The 20,608-nt window shown below is 43.7% G+C and overlaps 1 long non-coding RNA gene across 1 annotated transcript in view; it reads right to left on the bottom strand.

Annotated features, from left to right (window-relative positions):
• Window positions 1-12,481: 12,481 nt before the first annotated feature.
• The window catches only part of LOC118898394, a 54,306-nt gene continuing 46,179 nt past the window's right edge, over window positions 12,482-20,608 (bottom strand). The window contains exon 3 of the long non-coding RNA XR_005020687.1: window positions 12,482-12,552. This is a non-coding gene — a long non-coding RNA (uncharacterized LOC118898394). The remainder of the gene's footprint in view (window positions 12,553-20,608) is intronic.

Raw genomic sequence — 20,608 nt, 5'->3', positions numbered from 1 at the left:
ACTCTCAATGAGATCAGCTGAGTCCTTTGGTGTGACTGCGTCACAGCTCAACTTCTCCCTTTGCCCAATTCTTCCTTCTTCATTTCCCACCAGGTATTGACCCCAAAACACCCCCTTAATAAACCTCAAGCATGGCTCCCAGTGCCTAGAAAAAGAGTCCCAGCAGGAGAGGGAAAATAGAAGATACGAAATGCTTGAAGAAATTATTAATAAGAATATACCAGAATAAAAGGTGGAAAATCCCTAGAATGAAAAAGTCAAGTAAGCACCACAAAAGAGAAGAAAGAATATCTCACCATGTGACACCAACTGAGGGGACTGACCCGTACTTCTGCCTGACTGGCTACAGAAGTGGGAGTTCCACAACCTCCTCATGTTCGATCATTTGCTAAAGTGATTCATGGGACTCAAGGAAAGCACTATACTTATAATTAAAGTTTTATGATGAAGGATACGGGTCAGGAAGAGCCAAATGAAGAGATGCAGAGGATGAGGTCTGGGGGGGTCCTGAACACAGAGCTCCTGTGCCCTCTCTGTGCAGAATTGAGACACATCACACCTCCTGGCATATTGATTCGTTCACCATCCAGGATGCTCCACTGTGCCTGGAATCCAGAGTTTTTATTGGGGTTTCGTTACACAGGGCATGATTGATTAAATCATTAACCACAGGCTTGAACTCAATCTCCAGCTACTCCTCCCCTCTCTGGAGGTCAGGCTGGCTCAAAATTCCAACCTTCTGATGACACGGTTGGTATCTCTGGTGACCAGCCCCCATCCTGAACCCTGTATAGCGGTCCACTGTTTCCTACCACTCAGGAAATTCCAAGGGTTTAAGAAGCTCATGCCAGGAACCTGAGACAAAGACCAAATAAATTCCTTATTATTCAACACCTACATGAGAGAGAAATTTATGATTTAAAAAAGAGCTGATTACCTACAAAAATACAAAAATCACCTTGAAATCATACTTCTCATCAATACTACTGGAGAAAAGAAGTCTTCTGGGTAGCATTTTCAAAATGTGGAAAGAAAGTAACTTAGACCTTAGAATTGTGTGTGTGTGTTCAAATAACAGATCATTAAAAAAAATAGTTCTATGCCACTATTTATCACATGTGTAAATTCATGTAACACCACTGCTATCTTTTTTTTATTGATGTATAGTTGATTTACAATATTTTGTTCATTTCAGGTATACAGCAAAGTGATTCAGTTATATATATGTGTATAGATATATAACTAAAGGGGCTTCCCTGGTGGCGCAGTGGTTAAGAATCTGCCTGCTAATGCAGGGGACATGGGTTTGAGCCCTGGTCCAGGAAGATCCCACATGCCGCAGAGCAACTAAGCCCGTGCACCACAACTACTGAAGCCCGGGCACCTAGAGCTCGTGCTCTGCAACAAGAGAAGCCACCGCAATGAGAAGCCCACACGCCGCAACGAAGAGTAGCCCCCGCTCGCCGCAACTAGAGAAAGTTCGCACCCAGCAACGAAGACCAAACACAGCCAAAAAAATAAATAAATTAATTAATTTTTTAAAAAACCCTGAATCACACATATTCTTTTTCAGATTTATATATATATATATTTATATATATAAAACTGAATCACACACATATATTTTTTTTTCAGATTCTTTTCCATTATAGATTACAAGATATTGAATATAGTTCCCTGTGCCACACAATAAATCCTTGTTGTTTATCTATTTAATATATAGTACTGTGTATCTGTTCATCCCATACTCTTCATTTATCCTTCCTTCCTCCCTCCCCTATTTTTCCCCTTTGGTAACCATAAGTTTGTTTTCTATATCTGTGAGTCTGTTTCTGTTGTGTAAAGAAGCTCATTTGTATTATTTTTTTAGATTCCACATATAAGTGATATCATATAGTATTTGTCTTACTCTGACTTATTTCACTTAGTATGATAATCTCTAAGTTCATCCATGTTGCTGCAAATGGCATGATTTCATTCTTTTTTATGGCTGAGTAATATTCCATTGTACAGTATATTCATACAGCATCCTCTTTATCCATTCATCTGTTGATGGACACTTAGGTTGTTTCCATGTCTCAGCTATTGTAGATAGTGATCCTACAAATATTGGGGTGCATGTATCTTTTCAAATTAGTGTTTTCATTTTTTTCAGATATATACCCAGGAGTGGAATTGCTGGGTCATAGGGTAGTTCTATTTTTAGTTTTTCGAGAAACCTCCGTACTGTTCTCCATAGTGGCTGTATCAATTTACATTCCCATCAACAGTGCAGGAGGGTTTCCTTTTCTCCACACCCTCTCCAGCATTTATTATTTGTAGATGTTTTGATGATGGCCATTCTGACTGTTGTGAACACCACTGCTCTCTTGATACAGAGTATCTTATCACCACAGAGATCTCCCATGCTACCCTTCTATCACCACACCCTGCCCTCTTTCCCCTCACCATTCCTAATCCCTGGCCAGCACGGATCTGTTCTTCATCTCTGTAATTTTGACACTTTGAGAATGTTATATAAATGGAATCATACAACATGTGATCTTTTGCAGTTTTTTTTTCACGTGGTATAATGCCCCTGAGATCCACCTAAGTTGTTGAGTGTATCAATAGTTTGTCCCTTTTAATTGCTGAGTAGTACTCCATGCTATAGATGTACCACGGTTTGTTTAATCATTCACATTCCGGTTGGTCCCAGTTTTTGACTGTTACAAATAAAGTTGCTAAGAACATTCATGTACAGATTTTTATGTGGACATATATTTTCACTTATCTGAGTACAACTGCTGAGTCATATGGTAAGTATATGTTTAGCTTTATAAGAAACTGCTGAATTATATTCTAGAGTGGCTCTACCATTTTACACGCTGACTAGCAAATGTATGAAAGATCTAATTTCTTCATATCCTCACTAACATTTGGTATTACCATCATCTTTTATTTTAGTTACTCTAATAAGTGTGTAGTGATATCTCAACACTGTCTTAATTTACATTTCCCTAATGGCTAGTGATGTTGAACATCTTTTCATGTGCTTATTTGCCATCCATATATATTCTTTGGTATAGTGTCTCTTCATGTCTTTTGACCATTTTCAAACTGGATCTAGAATTTTATATCTAGTTAAAACATCATGTATATTGAGGAAACAGTAAAGATTTTAGGCCTCGATAGATTTACCATAAAACTATGCTCTTTAAAAGGACTCTTAGAGAAAGTTTTCCAGTAAAAATAAAAATAAATTCAAGAATATGCTACAAGGACTTCCCTGGTGGCGCAGTGGTTAAGAATCCGCCTGCCAGTGCAGGGGACACGGGTTCGAGCCCTCGTCCAGGAAGATCCCACATGCCGTGGAGCAACTAAGCCCGTGCGCCACAACTACCGAGCCTGTGCTCTAGAACCCATGAGCCACAACTACTGAGCCCGCGTGCCACAACTACTGAAGCCCGCGCGCCTAGAGCCCGTGCTCCGCAACGAGAAGCCACCGCAATGAGAAGCCCGCACACCACAACGAAGAGAAGCCCCCGCTCACCGCAACTAGAGAAAGCCCGTGTGCCGCAACGAAGACCCAATGCAGCCAAAAATAAATTAATTTTTAAAAAAAGAAAGAATATGCTACAAGATAAATGAGAATGGAGGATTAATATAATTTAATAAATTTCACTGTTGAATAAAATAGTAAAGAGCAAAAGAAAAATATGTCCTTAGCAATACGGCACTTAAATTCTAGAGATTGGGGGGGGGGCTTCATGTTGGGGAAGATGCAACAGAAGGATTGTGAACTTGAATGGTGAAGTCCCAGGAAACAGGGTTTAGATACTACATTCCCCAATTGACCGGCTGTACCTTGTTTTATATTTGTGAAAGTGCCTGATGCTGTGCCTGGACCATGGTGGTCAACAAACACGAGTTCTAGTTAAGAAAAATGCATAGAATAGTCTCAACATTGGGGATGTTAGAATAACCAAGTGGGGTTTCAACATGTATATAACAGCAATACATTTACCTTTATTTAAATTTTTTCATCAAGCCCATCCTTTTCCTCTGAGGTCTGCCCACAAGGCACAATGTTTTTAAAAGATGGAGTTGGGGAAGGAAGGGAAGAGGAATCATCTATTTCACGCTTGTTTAATCAAGGAAGACTTCCTGAAGACACTAAAAGTTATGATCTGCATTGAAGGCTGAAGAAGAAAGAGCTGGAAAGGAATTAACGTTATAGGGGATGCTAGGTGCTTGTGTACAAGTACATATTCCCAGTTCCCTTTCCAACAGCCTTCTAGGCTCTATAATATTATCCCCCCTCCAGAGCACATGGATGGATGAAGAAGAAGAGCTCGACACTAATTAACTGCATTTTCCTGGCAGGTCCAATTTTCCTTTCTGTGAGGCCATTACAGCAAAGTGCTTAAAGTTCTGCCTCTAAAAGGATTGCTTTTTATCTTACAGATGCTGGGACGTTTTGTTAGGCGGCTCCCAATAGCTATAATTGACTGTGAAATGGTTTTGGACAAACGAGGCAAGGAACTCATGGGGAGTGCTCATCTTGGGCTGCGTAAAGTTAGTGTCTCTTCATTATTCAGGAGCAACACCCCACTGCTTGATGATGAGGCTATTTTCTGGCCATCTCAAGGGCTGGCTGTAGAAGAAGACTGCTTTTCTACAGCAGCCTGAGCTCAGCATGTGACACCTCTGTCTCTGGTCCTTTATCTTCCCCCTACCTTATCCTACTCTACTTTTGAACTGTTCCTACTAGAAAAGTCCCTAATTGCAAGCTTTCTTCAAAGAACCATTGATAACTAGGACAGGAATGTCTTGGCCTTACCATGAATGTGTCAACAGAGGTATCCTGGGGTAGGGAAAAAAGCACAGGTTTGGCGCAAGACTACTGTGCATTTGAAATCCAGCTCTACCATCTTATCTTGGGTTCATAACCATTGTGATCCACAGTTTCATCAGATATAAAACAGGAATAATACCTACCTCAGAGAAATGATGTAAGGATTCAATGAGATAAGCTATATAATACGTAATAGCAGGCACAAAAGTATAACGCATATTAACTCATAGTTCCTTTATTTTCTAAAAAGTGATAATGACTTCCTGAGAACTGGGAAGGGAGTCACTCTTAGAGGACCCTCAAATATGTCGGACATGGGGTCCACCACACACCCAATCACACACACTAATTGAGGTGTTCAGGAAAGCAGCTCTAGGTTATTCTTTGTGCATGGCGGGGCAGGGGGCGTGGTCATTGAACAAACTGTGTTGGCACAAAACTCATAAGTTAGTCTGGCCAAAGATCCATGAAGTTCTCTGCCCGACAGAAGAATAATAACGAGCCAAATCAATGAGATCAGTTCCTTCAGAATTTGAACAAGATCTCTGGAGCAGGAAATGAGCCAAGCCAGGGGAGAAGTAGGAATGACAAGTAACAGTGACCAAATGAGCCACCAGAGAAAGATGAATCCACCCTGAAAAGCAGAAGCCTTTGCTGGAGCACCCCTCCGCCACCATGTTTCTTGCTGGGCTTTCCAGATCCAGGAGCAGCCCAGGTGTTTCCTAGCAATAAGCTCTTTCCCTCACTTGGTTTCAATGAATCTGTTTCTTTGGAACCAAGGAACCTTTTGCATATATTCTGTAATAGACCTTAATGTCAGGGAATGGAGTTTGCTCTTCTCTTTGAGAGAAATGGGTGTGCATTTCAGACTGAGCAGTCACTAACTATCTGCAGAGGTACATGAGTGAAAAGACCTGGAACCTCCTAGAACATCACCTGTAGAAAAACACACATCAAGAGAGCAAGAATATGACTCACTTGGTATAGAGGCGTTGGGCAGTGGATGTTTATCAGGTTTTTTTCTGACTCCGCATGTGAGCCTCCTTCCTAGTTCCTGGATACCCTGCCATACACTGTGACTCTTGGTGGTGGGCAGGGCATAGCCAGTCGTGACAGAAAGATCAACTTTCTTCCTACTCCCTGGCATTGAAGGTGTGGGCACATGGCCTCAGCTCAGACAACTGAGAGCTCACAGAAGTCTTCTGAATCTCAAGTGACAGATACATTAAAAGATACCATTGCATTAGATGTGCAGGGGCCACCATATATAGCACGAGTGTTAGCTGAATTGAGTGCCACAGGGGAGGTTACAGAGGGGGCTGTGTTCAGGAGCAGTGGGTGTACAGTGGGTGGGTGGGTAGAAGATCATCAGGGTGTACAACTGCACAGTTTCCCATCAGGATTATTTCTGCTGCTGCCTTCTTCCCTTGGCTTTCTAGCTTTCTGTTGATTCTATAAGCTGCCAGCCTTCCTTTCCATAAATTCCTCCCATTATGCCTTAATTATTCATAGTTGGTTTCTGTTGCTTACAACCAGGATCTCTAGCTGATAACTGTTACAAGGAAGATAAAGTCTAGATTGGTTATTACAGAAGATATTAAAGAGAGATGAGATTTTAGCTGGGGTTCATTCTTTTAAATTTTAGGTCCACTAAATGAAAATGACGGACTAGCTGATCAGTGAGGCTTAGTTCGAGATGCAGAAAAGATGAAGCCAAGAAATATTCTGGAAAGTTTACCCCAATCCTACTGTAGTGGATGCTGTGATATGCTACCAAGATTCCCCTCAGAACCAAGACATTCGTTTTCCCAGCTACCAAGAATGTTGAGTGTTGATGGACTGACCACAGCTGCCTCTTCTTTGGGATTCACCTCAGCCTAAGGGAGCTTCCACACCCATGGCAAGGCCTCCTCCCCAGGGACAGGTCCCATCCACTGATTGGTCCTTGTCTTATTTGGGGACAACTCTAAAGGACTCTCCCAGCTTCAGAGCTCTCTGTGGGACCAGCTGAGGCCTCTGACGGCACTGCATCATAGCTCAGCTGCTCCCCTGCCCAGTTTGGCTTCCTTCCCTCTCCACAGGTCTTGTTCCTCATACAAATCTCCATTGCAGTGAGTTTTCTAGGAAACCCGAAATCAGACACCTACCTATCCCATTGCAGAAAACAGCCACCCTCTTATTAGAGAGACAGAGCCATGACTCTTGTCCAGCCTTAGGACACCAGTGACATAATAACATAATGACACCCAGCCTCTCTTTCAGGCATGCACTCTGGCCGGCTCGCTCACCACACCATGAGCCTAAATCTAACACCATAGCTTCTCAGTGTTCATCCACAGTCGAAGTAGAATGTTCTGGATAACAAAAGGCTAACCCATCAAAGAACTGATCTAATTGTGTCTCAGACCTTTGGAATGCAGTCCCAACACCCATCCCATACTGGTCTGTGCTGGGAAGTCACAGGCATTTACATTGTAACCTTTTTTTTTGTCGGTACCTAACGTTTTTTGTTATTGTTGTTACCAGCGGTATGCTGTTAAAGTGACTCTCAAAAAAAAGCCCCGATTCATATAATTTGCCAGTTTCTATGGTGTAAATATTCACAGCATGACTTGTTTCAAACCACGACATGATGTCACAGGAACTACCACTGTGATGTCATGGAACACAGAGTTAGGAAGACATGCTAACAGTTGGCTGGCGTGAGCTGGCGCCAATGCTCCACTGTTATTTTCCTTGAGCAGATGTTGTGTCGGTGGTTCAAAGAGTCTCCTTGGGATGCCTTCATTGGCAGAACATAAAACCCTGGCTGCATTGTCTTTAGAAACAAGGAAAATGTAAATATCTCAAATAAAAATAAATCTGGAAGCATCTCACTTCCGAGATTGGTTAACGTCCCTCCTCATATCCATCTTTTTGGAACCTGGATTCTTTCATCTTTCTACGCTGCCATCTCTGGGTGCTGGCTTAGCTCCTATAACGACCATACCAGGCTGTCTGTGTTCTAGATACTTAACACAGCCATGACACTATCCGATAAGCAGAAGAAAAAGAGCAGTTTTCTATTATGTATCTTTTTATCAAAAAGGAAATTAGTCCAGTGGTGATAATTTTGTAACGTGTAGAAATATCAAGTCACTATGCTGGGCACCAGGCACTAACATAGTATTGCAGGTCAATTATACTTCCAAAAAAACCCAAACAAATAAACAAACAAACTCATAGAAGAAGAGATCACGTTTGTGCTTACCAGAGGCAGGGGGTGGTGGGAGGGGGAACTGGATGAAGGTGGTCAGAAGGTACAAACTCCTGTTATAAGATGAATAAGCGCTAGGGATGTAATGTACAACACGATGAATATAATTAGCACGTCTGTGTGTTACATATGAAAGTTGTAAAGAGAGTAATCCTAAGAGTCCTCATCACAAGGAAAACATGTATCTTTTCTTTTGTTTTGTATCTATACAAGTTGATGGATATTCACTAAACATTGTGGCCATCACCTCAGGACAGACGGAAGTCAGACCATTACGCGGTACACCTTAAATGTATACAGTGCTGTACGTCAATTAAATCTCAATAAAAGTGGAAGAGGGAAAAAAAGAAAATTAGTCCAGATTCTAGTAGAGGTTTTAATACCTCTGCATATTTCACTCTGCTCAGAGAAACACGGACTGGCTCATGTACAGAGAAGATGGAATTTTCTTTCCTTACACAAGAAGGAAAACATCTTTCTCCTGCACACTTATCCTCACCAATGTCCCCTGACTTTTTGGCGGTGCCCTAAATGTGCCTGGTTCTCAGCCCAGGGAGACCGGTGGGAGGGGACTAAGATCTGGCACTTGTTTTGTTTTTATCACTGACCAGCCATGGGACTTCTCTCTCACCTATAAAATGAAAAGATTAGATCAGCTAAGGTACAGAATTTTATGACTTTATATTTCTATGATCAAACCCTTCCCAGGATTTCATGAAGGCAAACCCAGATAGTGGAACATGCAATAAAGGATGCACTGCACCAAGCCCACCGTCAGAAATGTACCAAATCTTACTTTCCTTTCCCTTCCTTTCCCGCACTAACACTCTCCCAGTTCTGGGAAGCTTCTGGGGGAAAAAAAAGTAGGAGACTATATCAAAACATAAAATAAAACTTTTCTGAAAGTGTTTTTCAGCCATAATTAAGGAGAAAACTCTGCTTTAGGAAGCAATGTGAAAGTTGGTGGGAGAAGCCCCAGGTCACCACTGACATTCTCCTCTCCCCTGCCTTTGTTTATCTGCTGCTCATAATTGTTAATAAGGAAGCTCCAGAGCAGTCACTTGCTTACTTTGCTGCTAATGATAGAAATAAATGGCTCCAATTTGATGTGGCAGGATTGCAGAATGCCACCAGGCAAGTTTCCCATTCTTGGTTGGCACTTCCAGACTCCCGCAAAGCTCTGTGAGCAATCTGTCTTGTCAGCAAGCCCTATCTTGTCCCATCATTCAGGGTGGCCTGCCTGCTCATCGATCCCCAACTCCCAGGTGGGCCTCCCCCCTGGCTGACAACTCAATGTTAGAAGTCACTTCTGAAGACAAGGGCTTCTGAGGTTGAGGCAGCGTGACAGCATGGAGAGAATCGGGCATTGACACCCAATGGCCTTGGACTTAGGAAACAACAGCCAAGCATTTATACAAATTATCTTCAATACTCTCAACCGCCCTAAGAAGTTACGTGGTACCCATTTGTAGGTGTGGCAGCTCCGTGATGTTCAGTGTTTGTCCAAGGTCACCCCGCTGACCCAGGATTTGATTCAGAGCTGCCTCCCAGTAAAGCCTCCATTTAATACTGGAATGGAATCTGGAGGGAAGAGAGGCTACAGAGAGATTTGAAAGTCACCAGATGAGAATCAATTGGCGCAGGGAACTATAATCAATATCTTGTAATAACCGATAATGGAAAAGAATCTGGAAGAGCGTATATGTGTGTGTGTGTGTGTGTGTATGTATACATATGACTGAGTCGCTTTGCTGTACACCTGAAACTAACACAACATTGTAAAGCAATTATGCTTCGATTTTAAAAAAAGAGTCAATTTGTGGACCACAGGAGCACATGGGCTAACTCAGGGAGAGGACCCGCAGAGAAGAGCAGGGGCCCAACGTGTAAAGGTGGGGATTTATCAGTCATGGGGAGAAGGATCCAGAAAACACAAAAGAAGCAGAAGAGAGTTGAAAAGGGCAAGGAGAGGAGAGTTATGGTCGTCCTTGTTTTGATTTTTCAAATGGGACTTTTTTTTAAACGACTTACTGATTTGTCCCCCATCCATCAAGCAGTTTCAGCTCAGTGCTTATTTCATCAACTCACAACCTGAGATGCCCCCCAGGGCCCAGGCAGGTGAGCAGAACCAAATGATGTGGCTGGCAAGAGGCACTAGGGAGAGGGGAAGACTACAGAAAACCCGTGTCAGTCAAAAAGGGGCAGCAAGCGCTCAGGTCCAGCTGACTGTGGCCAATATTGTTTTCAGAAGGAGCTGGAATTCCTAGTGTTTCATGCTCTGCCAACAAAACAGTTCCATAGCTTGGAGACAGCCTATAGGCTGTTTGCCATCTCTGCCCTAATGGGTGTAAGCCTTTCTTACCTTCAAGAAATAGAAGCACCAGCCCCAAGATTTCCCAGGTTCTGAGGAGTCCTAGAGCCCAAGGCTAAATGCTTGTTTTTCACGTATAATTTTTAAATTAGGAGGAAAAATGCACATGTCATTTCTGTGACATGATCTGATTAGGCAAAACAGAATTCTGTGGCGGAAGTAATTAGTGTTAAGTCATGACAGTACCAGAGGAAAATGGCACTAATGAGGAGTGCTTGTCAGCATCAAGGTCAAAGGTAACATTCCAACCACAGGTTGATGCCAAAGGCAGGAAACAGGGCATCGAAGGACTTTGTGAACAAGGACTTTGATAGAGAGGATAAAACATGGGTAACCGTCAACGAGAAGGACAGTCCAGGCAGCAAGAGACTTTCATTTTCCCTCGTAAACTTTCTCCCTTCCTGGGTACGTGTTGGGGTTTAATAACAACTTACCGCTTTTTGTACTCTCCAAAATATTTTTTTAAAGAAGAAGAAGAGAAAAGAACAACTCATTTCAAGACAGTCACCACTTAATAAACCCTGGGAGGGCTATCAGAGGAAACTTGCATTTGGTGTCTGGTATCAGTCAGTGGGTGCAAGTAAAACAAATTTCAGGCAAATCTTCTGGATTCCTCTGTGTGTGTATGTACATGTGTTCCTGCACTTATAGCACGTTTGTCAAAGCCACACTTACAATGTTCCTTTGGCGAAGGTAGATCCACTGCACGGCATTAGCTACATCATTGCTTTGCAAAGACTAATAGCTCCATTTCCTGTACTGGAATGGATAATCTATGCCAGGTTCTTCCTGGTTCACTCCTTCTACCCATCTGTCTACATAGTTAGGATCGCTGGGCCATTTGAGCCCCACCTGTAGTCTCAGTCTTCTAATTCCATACTCTAGGGCTTGACATCAGGTCACCCTTGTTGTTAATCTAACCCTCAACCCTTATCTTTCCCTTGAAATCTTGAGTCCTGCCCCGTAACCTTCCCAGCACTCTGTCTCTCTGGATCTGGAACCCTGTCTAACTTTCAGAAGCAGCCCCCACACCCTACCCACCAATCCCCAAACTGGAATCCGTTGTATGAACAAGACTGATGACAGACTTCCCTGACCTCCCTTGGCATCCTGAAGCAGTCGCCTGCTGCCTGGTGGGATTCCTGCTTGTCTTGTGGCACAGCCTCTACATAGCTCCAAGTCCCTATTACATGAAATACATCATTGTGGCTGCCTGTCTGCAGGACTGTTTTACATCCCAGCCTTACACTAGCCTTTGCAGCTGAGTCTCTCTTCCTGGTTCCCACCAACCTTAATGATTAGTTCACGTTCTGCGTCTGCCCCTTCCTGGCTGTTATGGCCCAATGCAGTTAACCAGATCATAACTGGTTCCAATTCAAGATAGTACCATGGGGAACTGATACCATGAAGAACACTTCATAGGCTAAGTTAGATCTGCTGGCCTCTTTCTATTTATCAGTTGCATGTTTAACATTGGAATGTTTGATATAGAATAAAAAATTTCCTGTTAAACAAAGGAAATAATAATTATTATAATGATACTTTAGAGCAGATTATATTGATTTTTGACTAATACATTTTTCAAGACTTACAAAGGAAAGAAGAGGTACAATAGAAGCTGACAATGATAATGATGACATCTCTCCTGAAGATACTCTTTATTTTTTCAAAACCATTTTCATTTAATTCATTCTACAAATTCCAAATGCCTACTAAAATCCAGACACTCTATCAGGCACCAGACTAGGCACGGAGTAAACAAAGAACAATGGGACATTAAGACAAAGTCTTTCTCATTAAGAAGTTTACAGTCAGCCAGCATTCATTATGGTGATTTTCTAATCTTTTTTCAGCAACAAAATCAAAAATTTTCAAATAATAATCTTACTTGGCATCTGTATCAGTCAGAATAGTCCTGCGTATGCTGCAGTAACAAATGAGCCAGACATTCCAGTGGCTTATAACAACAAAGGTTTATTTCTCATTCATGCTTCATGCCCATCATGGATCAGCTAAGGCTCTGCTTCATATCCTCTTCATTTCAGGACCCAGTGTAATGTATCAGCCTCTATCTGGAACTCTGCTTGTCTTATAGCAAAGGAAAAAGAGATGAGAATATAAAACCCACACCCTGGCTCTTAAAGCTTCTACCCAGAAATAACACATCTTTGCTACTCTTATTTCATTGGCCAAAAGAAATCTCATGACCAAGCCCGGCATCCTCAAAGCCCGGAAATATAATCTTCTCCAGGAAAGAGCAGCAACCATTCTTGAAGAATAATAGCACACCTCAGTATAGAAAGTAAATAAACAGATGGAAATAGCATCCCTCTTCCTGAGGAATCTTTACAGAATCTTCAGCCTCTATGAAATTCAGTTGAAAAACCATCTAACCATTATCTCATCTGAAATTCATAAAAGCCTATGAAGTAAGCCGAGAAATTGTAACTGTCCTATCTGAAAGGTAAGGAAACTCTCTGAGGCCCAGGAACTTTACATAACCTCCCAGAAGACAGACCAGGATAGAGTACTGGTGCCTCCTGCTTTACTAACCTTCCTGTGAGACCTTGCTGGAGCCCCAGGCCCCGTATACATGAAGCCCTATGTCATAATATCCATGGAATTCCTAAAAGCCGAGAAAGCTGTCTCTTTCTTATCCACTCACTTTGGGCACAGCTGCCTTTTGTCCCAGGTGGCCTGCTGCACACAAGGCCATGCCGTGCAAAATCACCGCAGAAATCTTGGCTTGGTTTGACCTTTGGAGTGTGCTTACAACACATTCTGAAAAGCAGCAGACAGACTGTGCCAGCTCCACCAGCAAGCGCTTCAGAAAACGAGGCCTAAGAAAGACCTAAAGGGAGAACAATTCAGCCTAAAGAGATGGTACCAGGCAAGGCAATAAGAGCCAAGAAGAGAGGTGACAAGACACAGTCCCTGCCTCTAGAGACTTCAGAGGAACAGGGAAGATGGACTTGGAGAGGATGTTGAATGCATCACTGTTTAGGAGGGATTCCACAGGATGTAGCCTCTAGGAGTGAGGAGAACAAGAGAGGAGGGAGGCCCCCGTGGATTCAGAAGCCAGAAGGCCAGCGTTATAAGGTGAGTGAGGCCCTTGTTTACCAGTACCACCAATATGTATGACCTATTACCCACCTGGAAGAAAGAACTTGGACTTGGAAACTAAGAAGCAGGCTTGACTTCTAGTCCTGTCACTCATTTTTCCATACAACCTCCGGCAAACCTCTACGCCCATCAGAGCCTTGGTTCCTTGTCTATAAATAGGAGATAAGTAAAACCTGCCCTAGCTACTTCACAGGGTGGTAGTTTAGGCCAAACACATTGTGAATTAGAAATTGCTCGGTTAAATGTAAACTTGGCCTCTCTCCACTGTCATAACTGAGCGCTGCCTCAGCACACACCAGGGTGATCAAGTCATCTGGTTTGACTGGGGCTTTCTCAGTTTTAGCAGGGACAGTCCCACATCCCAGGAACCTCCACAGTCCCAGACAAAACGGGACAATTGGTTTGTCCATCACATATTCTGACCAGAAGGGTGGGGAGGTCCCTGCTAGCCATTAACACTATTTCTAAAATTTCTAATTGGTGTACAATTCAGTGGGTTTTAGTACATTCACAAGGTTGTGCGATTATCACAGCTATCCAACTCCAGAACCATTCCGTCACCCTAAAAAGAACTCATTAGCAGTCAGTCCCTATTCTCCCCTCCCCTCAGCTCCTGTCACCCACAAATCCACTTTCTATCTCTACGGATTTGCCAATTCTGGACATTTCATATAAATGGCATCAAAAAATATGTGGTCTTTTGGGTCTGGCTTCCTGCATTTAGCATAATGATTTCAGGTTCATCATGGTGTAGCATGCGTCAGTACTTCATTCATTTTTGTGGATGAATAATATTCCACTGTGTGGATATACCACATTTGGTTTATCAATTCATCTGTTGATGGACCTTTAGGTTGTTTCTACTTTTTAACTACTATGAACAGTGCTGCTATAAACATTTAACATATAAATTTTCATGTGACCATATGTTTCCATTTCTCTTAGGTGCTCATTAGGAGTAAAACTGCTGAGTCATATGGTATCTCTATGTTTAACTTTTTGAGGAACCACCAAACTTTTCCAAAGAAGCTGCAACATGTTACATCCCACTAACAGTGTATGACGGTTCCAGTTTCTCCGTATCTCCATTTGTTATCATATATCTTTTTTATTACAGTCATCCTAGGGAGTGGAAAACGGTAACTCACTGTGGTTTTGATATGCATTTCCCTGATAGCTAATGAAGGTGAGCATTTTTCATGTTCTTATTTGGTCATAACACTTGAATTCCAAAAAAAAAGGGATCATCTCGCCGTCCTGAATCTCCTTTTTGAGAACATAGGAGCTCTGGCAAGTTACCAACTCCTGGACACAAGAGAAGAGCCTCTGTCTGGTCCTGCCCAGGACAAAGGTCCAGATGCCTGTCCACAGCTACAGAATAAAGTCCAAATTCTTTCATGGCATCCAAAGCCCTTCACTATCGATCTCTAATTTACTTTTACATCCTCAACCCCTTTTTTCCCTATGTGAACACTGCCTGCCAATGCAGGGGACACAGTTTCGAGCCCTGGTCTGGGAAGATCCCACATGCCGCAGAGCAACTAAGCCTGTGCACCACAACTACTGAGCCTGCGCTCTAGAGCCCACGAGCCACAACTACTGAAGCCCATGCGCTCTAGAGCCCGTGCTCCGCAACAAGAGAAGCCACTGCAATGAGAAGCCCGCACACCACAGTGAAGAGTAGCCCCTGCTCGCCACAGCTAGAGAAAGCCCGTGCGCAGCAACGAAGAACTAACGCAGCCAAAAAATAAATTAATTTTTTTTTAAAATTAAAAAAAAAAAGACTGGTGAGAAATTCTGCCTCTGTCATTCTGAGGACTCTACCCAATGCTAGAAAGATGTCTAGGTTTCAGGGACTTACACATTGTCAAAACGTGGAAGGGGAGGGTGGGAGATGGGATATGATGATGAAGATTACCATGGAGACTGTCCCGGTTCCCACGGCCCCTCCAGTTCTGGTGGTTCTTCTAGGCCCGCCAGAGGCACTGCAGCCTTCACCCATGCTGCAAGCCCTACGCCTAGAACCTGCCCTTCCTCTAAGAACAGCCCCCGACACATACACACACAGGGTTCTGCTGTAGAATGACACTCATGGAACCTACAGACTCTCTCCTTCTCCTCGGAGAACTTCTGTCCACTCATCTTCCTCCCCCATTTATGGGAAACCCCATGGGGGCGTCTCGCGTATGGGCCTGCACTGTCCTTGGAGCCACTCCCGGCATCTCCATTTCCTCCTCACCCGCCGCTGGCCTCCTAGGGCTCCATGCTTCCCGGCTGCCCCTCTGGGATAAACTGGCCTGACACACTACATAAGCAACATTGCCTGCTGGTGCTGGAGGTCCCTGGCCACTTCTTCACGTCCCAGCCACCTCTAGACAGTGACCTCCACCCGAGACACAAGTCCATGGCTCAAGGCACCTGTGCTCACCACAGCTTGCAGAGAGTACAGTGCTACGACTTTCTGTTTCCTTTTATTTGACTTCCTCTTTCTAGGATTCAGCAGGAATCTAAGAGAGGGAAGTCGGACAACAATCTGAGAGGCATGTACCATGCTCTACTCGAAATTCTTCCTCCCGGATATCATATGATCCCGCAGTTCCTCTCCTAAGTATATACCAAGAGAAATAAAAACATACCTCCACACAGAAATTTGTACCTTAAGGTTTATAGCAGCTAATTCGTAAAGCCAAAAAAGTAGAAAGAACCCGTGGCGAGCCAATCAACGGATGAATGGATAAATAAACTGTGGTATATTCAAACAATGGATTATTATTCAGCTGTGAAAAGCAGTGAAATGGGGATATTTACTACAACGTGGATGAATCTTGAAAACATTATGATAAATGAAAGCTACTAGACACAAAAGGTCACAGTGTCTGACTGCATTTATATGAAATGTCCAGAATAGGTAAATTCATAGAGACTGAAAGTAGATTGTGTTTGCTAGTGCTGTGGGAACAGGACAGATTGTAGGGTGATGGCTAAAGGGTACACGCTTTCTTTTGGGGGTGATGAAAACTTTCTAAATCTCATTGTGATGATGGTTATGCAACTCTGTGAATAAAACAAAAACCATTGAATTGTAACTTTAAAGCATTCTTTTTTAAAATTTATTTATTTATTTATTTATTTTTGGCTGTGCTGGGTCTTTGCTGCTGAGCCTGGGCTTTCTCTAGTTGTGGCGAGCGGGGGCTACTCTTCGTTGCGGAGCACGGGTTCTAGGCGCGCGGGCTTCAGTAGTTGTGGCACGTGGGCTCAGTAGTCGTGGCTCGCAGGCTCTGGAGCGCAGTCTCAGTACTTGTGGCACGCAGGCTTAGTTGCTCCGTGGCATGTGGGATCTTCCCGGACCAGGGCTCAGACCCATGTCCCCTGCATCGGCAGGCGGATTCTTAACCAGTGCGTTACCAGGGAAGTCCCACATTGAATTGTAACTTTAAATGAGTGAACTGTAAAGTATGTGAATTATGTCTCAATAAAGCTGTTATCCAAAAAAAAAAAAAAAAATCTACCTTTCCTTCCTCCTTAACCCACCGTCCTTAGTCCCAGTCTGATTGCTGGTCCTCTCTCTCCCTTCAGAAAGGTTCTTTCCCATAAGGCCCTTCCATCTTTTGTATAAATGAAATCCCACTGGACTTTCCAAACATACCCACACATTTCTAAATTTGCAACAGGTATGCCACTTAGGCTGACCTCTAGGATGCCAGCACCAAGTGTTTGTAGATAGGGTCGTTCCTAGCTACCAAATAGTGTTTGAACTCTTGCCCGAGTTTGAGAAGAAATTAGCATCTAAGAGCCTTGAATTCTGCATCATCTTTATCTCTGAAGTTGCTGATAAGTAAGAGTATTTTCTGAGGACCCCCTTCCCCAGGCACCCCCAGCCTCAACCCATTTCTTCATCTGTGTCTCGCTCTGGACTGAAGCGTGACCACAGATGTGTCCTGTGTACACCTTGCCACACACCCCTGTGTGAGGACACCAAGAGTTGATTCTACACTGTAGCCACCTAGCTTCAATTCTTTATTACGATACTTCATATCTTTGTGAATACTTCATATCACAACATTGGACGTGACTCAGTGGCTAATGGGGAAAGTTTAATATTATTATTACATGGGAAATATGGCTGTGCCACCCAGTAGGGGGTCCATCGTCCAATCATGGTGGAGAAGTTGGAAGATGAAGGAAGAGTGTAAAAGATGCCCCTGTGATGACTGTCGTGAAGAAAGCTAGTCTTACAAAAGGAGGTGAAGGAGGTGGTAACTGGAGTTAACACAAAGGCCAAGTACTCAGGCCAGAGAACATGCGAGGTGCTGTGTTGGAAGCCAATCTCATGAATGACAGGAGCATTCAGCCAGCATTCCAACAAGGAAATTAGAAGGAAGCAAGATGGGGTGAATCAAAGCCTTCTGTGGAATCAGTTGATGTGGTCATGAAAGTCTGTACAACGAGCAGCTACTCAGGCCGAGAAGAGCAACAAGGCTGCGCTGCCTCCAGCCTTCTCAGCACCTCTCCCCCTTCAGTGGCATTAAGTCAAAACTGCAGCAAACAGAGGGAGCCAAATGGGCTAGAGCCGCCTGCAGATCTGGGCTGAAGCAGCTCCCACATCTTCTCCCAGGAAGAACTATCCTCCATTCTCTGAAAGGTTCAGGGTGAGAGGGGGAGTGGGGAGGAAGGCTAGAGTGTTGAATAATGAAATCCCTAAACAGAAAGGGGAATTCGCCTTTACCAGGAAAATTCCAAGCCAGGGGTTTAGAGAGCTATGAATAATCATGAAATAATGATTTCAGACCAGAGCTGTGCATGGGTCTCCCCTGGTGGATTTAGGGAACCAAAAGCTACTCTGGAGATGCTGGAGCGTCTGTTGCTCTCACTTCCCCACCACTGCTGCCGGAGGCTACACCAATGCCTGTGAGAAGCAAATCAGGCCCACTTCCCATGTAGGTTTGTAGTCTGACCCTTAGCCTATTAATAACACATCACAACAGCCTCCCATGACAGCAGAGGTCCCGACCCCAAAGCTCTGGGTCCCAGGTTCTCAGAGCCAGGTTAAAGAGGTGACTTCACTTGCCTTCCACTTAACTTCATGGGACCTGGCCCCTGTGGCATCTCTCCAGGTCAGAATCGAATTTCAGCAGGGCACATTCATCACTTAATGCCCTTCCTGTGCCTTATTGATGAGGGAATTGTAAAAATAGGACAGAGGGCATCCGTGGGCTTCTGAGAGGGAACACATCCGAGTTTTAGAGCTTATGGGGCTTCAGACACATATTTACAAAAGTATTGGCAGTCTGATACTGGACCAGCAAAGATAAATTGAATAAGCTAGACTCAGGAAGAAAGAACTAGGTAGTTGGATAAATGGCAGAGAAACAGGGCAGAAGAGATTTGCAAAATTAAAGAGAGAGGACGGAGCCAGACAAGGGGAAGCACTGCTGTGAAAAGCTAGTGTTAGGAACACCTGGGGTCAGGCCCCTGCCTTTCCCTGTAGCTTTTATATGCTTCCGGCTTGCATGGCAACCAAGGGCAGCTCAGCCAGCCGCCCCCTGTGATGAACAGAGTAACTGGAGGCACGGCTTATTGCAGACCATGCCTTATAATAAGCGACCGGAAGCCCTGAGCCCAGATCTGTTGGGATGTGAGAGCTTAGACGTCTGTGGGCAGGGCCACACCAGCCCACACAGGCAAAGGAGGCTCTCGAGTTCGATAGGCTGCCCAGGAGGTGAAGCTTCTATGGTCTTCCTAGTTCCCTTCTTCTCACACATGATGACCTTTAGTGAAAATTCTTCCCAGGACCTAACGTCTGCCTTCCAATTTCTTCATGAGCCCACTTTCTATTACCCCATCACAAAGTAGCTGAAGAGCAATGACAAAGACTCACCTTTTTTTTTTTCTCCATAAAGTTCCTTTATTCCCCTTTGGGGTCAATCACACCCTTAACCTCCATCCCCAGGCAACCACTGATTTTGTTTCCTATCCCAATAGTTTTGCCTCTTCTAGAATATAACATAAATAGAATCCTATAGTATTTAGTCTTTTGTCTCTGACATCATTCACTTAGCACAATGCTTTTGAGATTCATCCATATCGTCTCATGACAAAACTCTTCTTGAACAAACTTACTTAGGCTCCTCTGAGCCCTCTTCTCCGCTAGGCCTCCACCCTGGCTCTGTGTCCTGCCTTGGAGAGTCTAGTTTTAGCAAGAATCTTGCTAAGTCATCTCCCAACACTTGATGTCTGATCAAGTTCTTCATCTCCACTCTTGATGCCTATGTTCTTGGCCTTCTTCAGCAAGAATCCTGTTAAGTCAATTTAGCAAGAAAGTCCCCCACCCTTGATGTCCCCACTTAGTAATTTTCCATTCACTGACGCCCTCAGGATTCTGCTCACTGGCTACAAATCCCTGGCTCTCTTTGCTGTGCTCAGAGTTGAGCCCCATCTTTCTCCCCTGTTGCAACAGAGTTGACTCATAATGAATAAAGTCTTTTTCACCATTTTCGTAAGTGTCCAGTGAATAATTTTTCTTTTACAGCAGCTCTCACCATATTCTTTTCTAAAAGGGCTCCTTTTTCCAGAAGGTTGGTGAGCGGCCCTGTAGCTTCTCATCTCTGATTTGAATAGTCTAATGACCACCCTGCTGCACACAGACCTTCTTCCCCACCCTCCTGGCAAAGTTGGCCTCTTCTGCCTGAGTATCTGATGGTTTGGCTGATTAATGTGAATGGTACTAAATATCCTGAGTGTTTCATTTGGAAGTTAAGTGGAAAAGTCCACTGTGCATTATGTATCTGAAATTACTTTCTTTGGAATTGCCTTGGAATGGAATTATCAAGCCTTTCTTTAATTAATTTGGTACAAAAGTTTATCGTGAGGAGCTACTGGGATAATGCCGCTGCTCCGATAAGAGAGTCCAGCCGCTGCCATTCAAGTGTTTGAAGGCCTGGGTTTTACAGTTGGGAGGACTCCCTCCAGCCCTTCCATTACCTGGCAGCTCACAAATGGGCTCCACTGCAGACAGAAGTCA

The sequence above is a fragment of the Balaenoptera musculus genome, chromosome 7 (assembly GCF_009873245.2).
Source record: "Balaenoptera musculus isolate JJ_BM4_2016_0621 chromosome 7, mBalMus1.pri.v3, whole genome shotgun sequence".
Taxonomy (NCBI): domain Eukaryota; kingdom Metazoa; phylum Chordata; class Mammalia; order Artiodactyla; family Balaenopteridae; genus Balaenoptera; species Balaenoptera musculus.
Note: the sequence above shows the minus strand (reverse complement) of the source record. Positions and strands in the feature narration are given on the sequence as shown.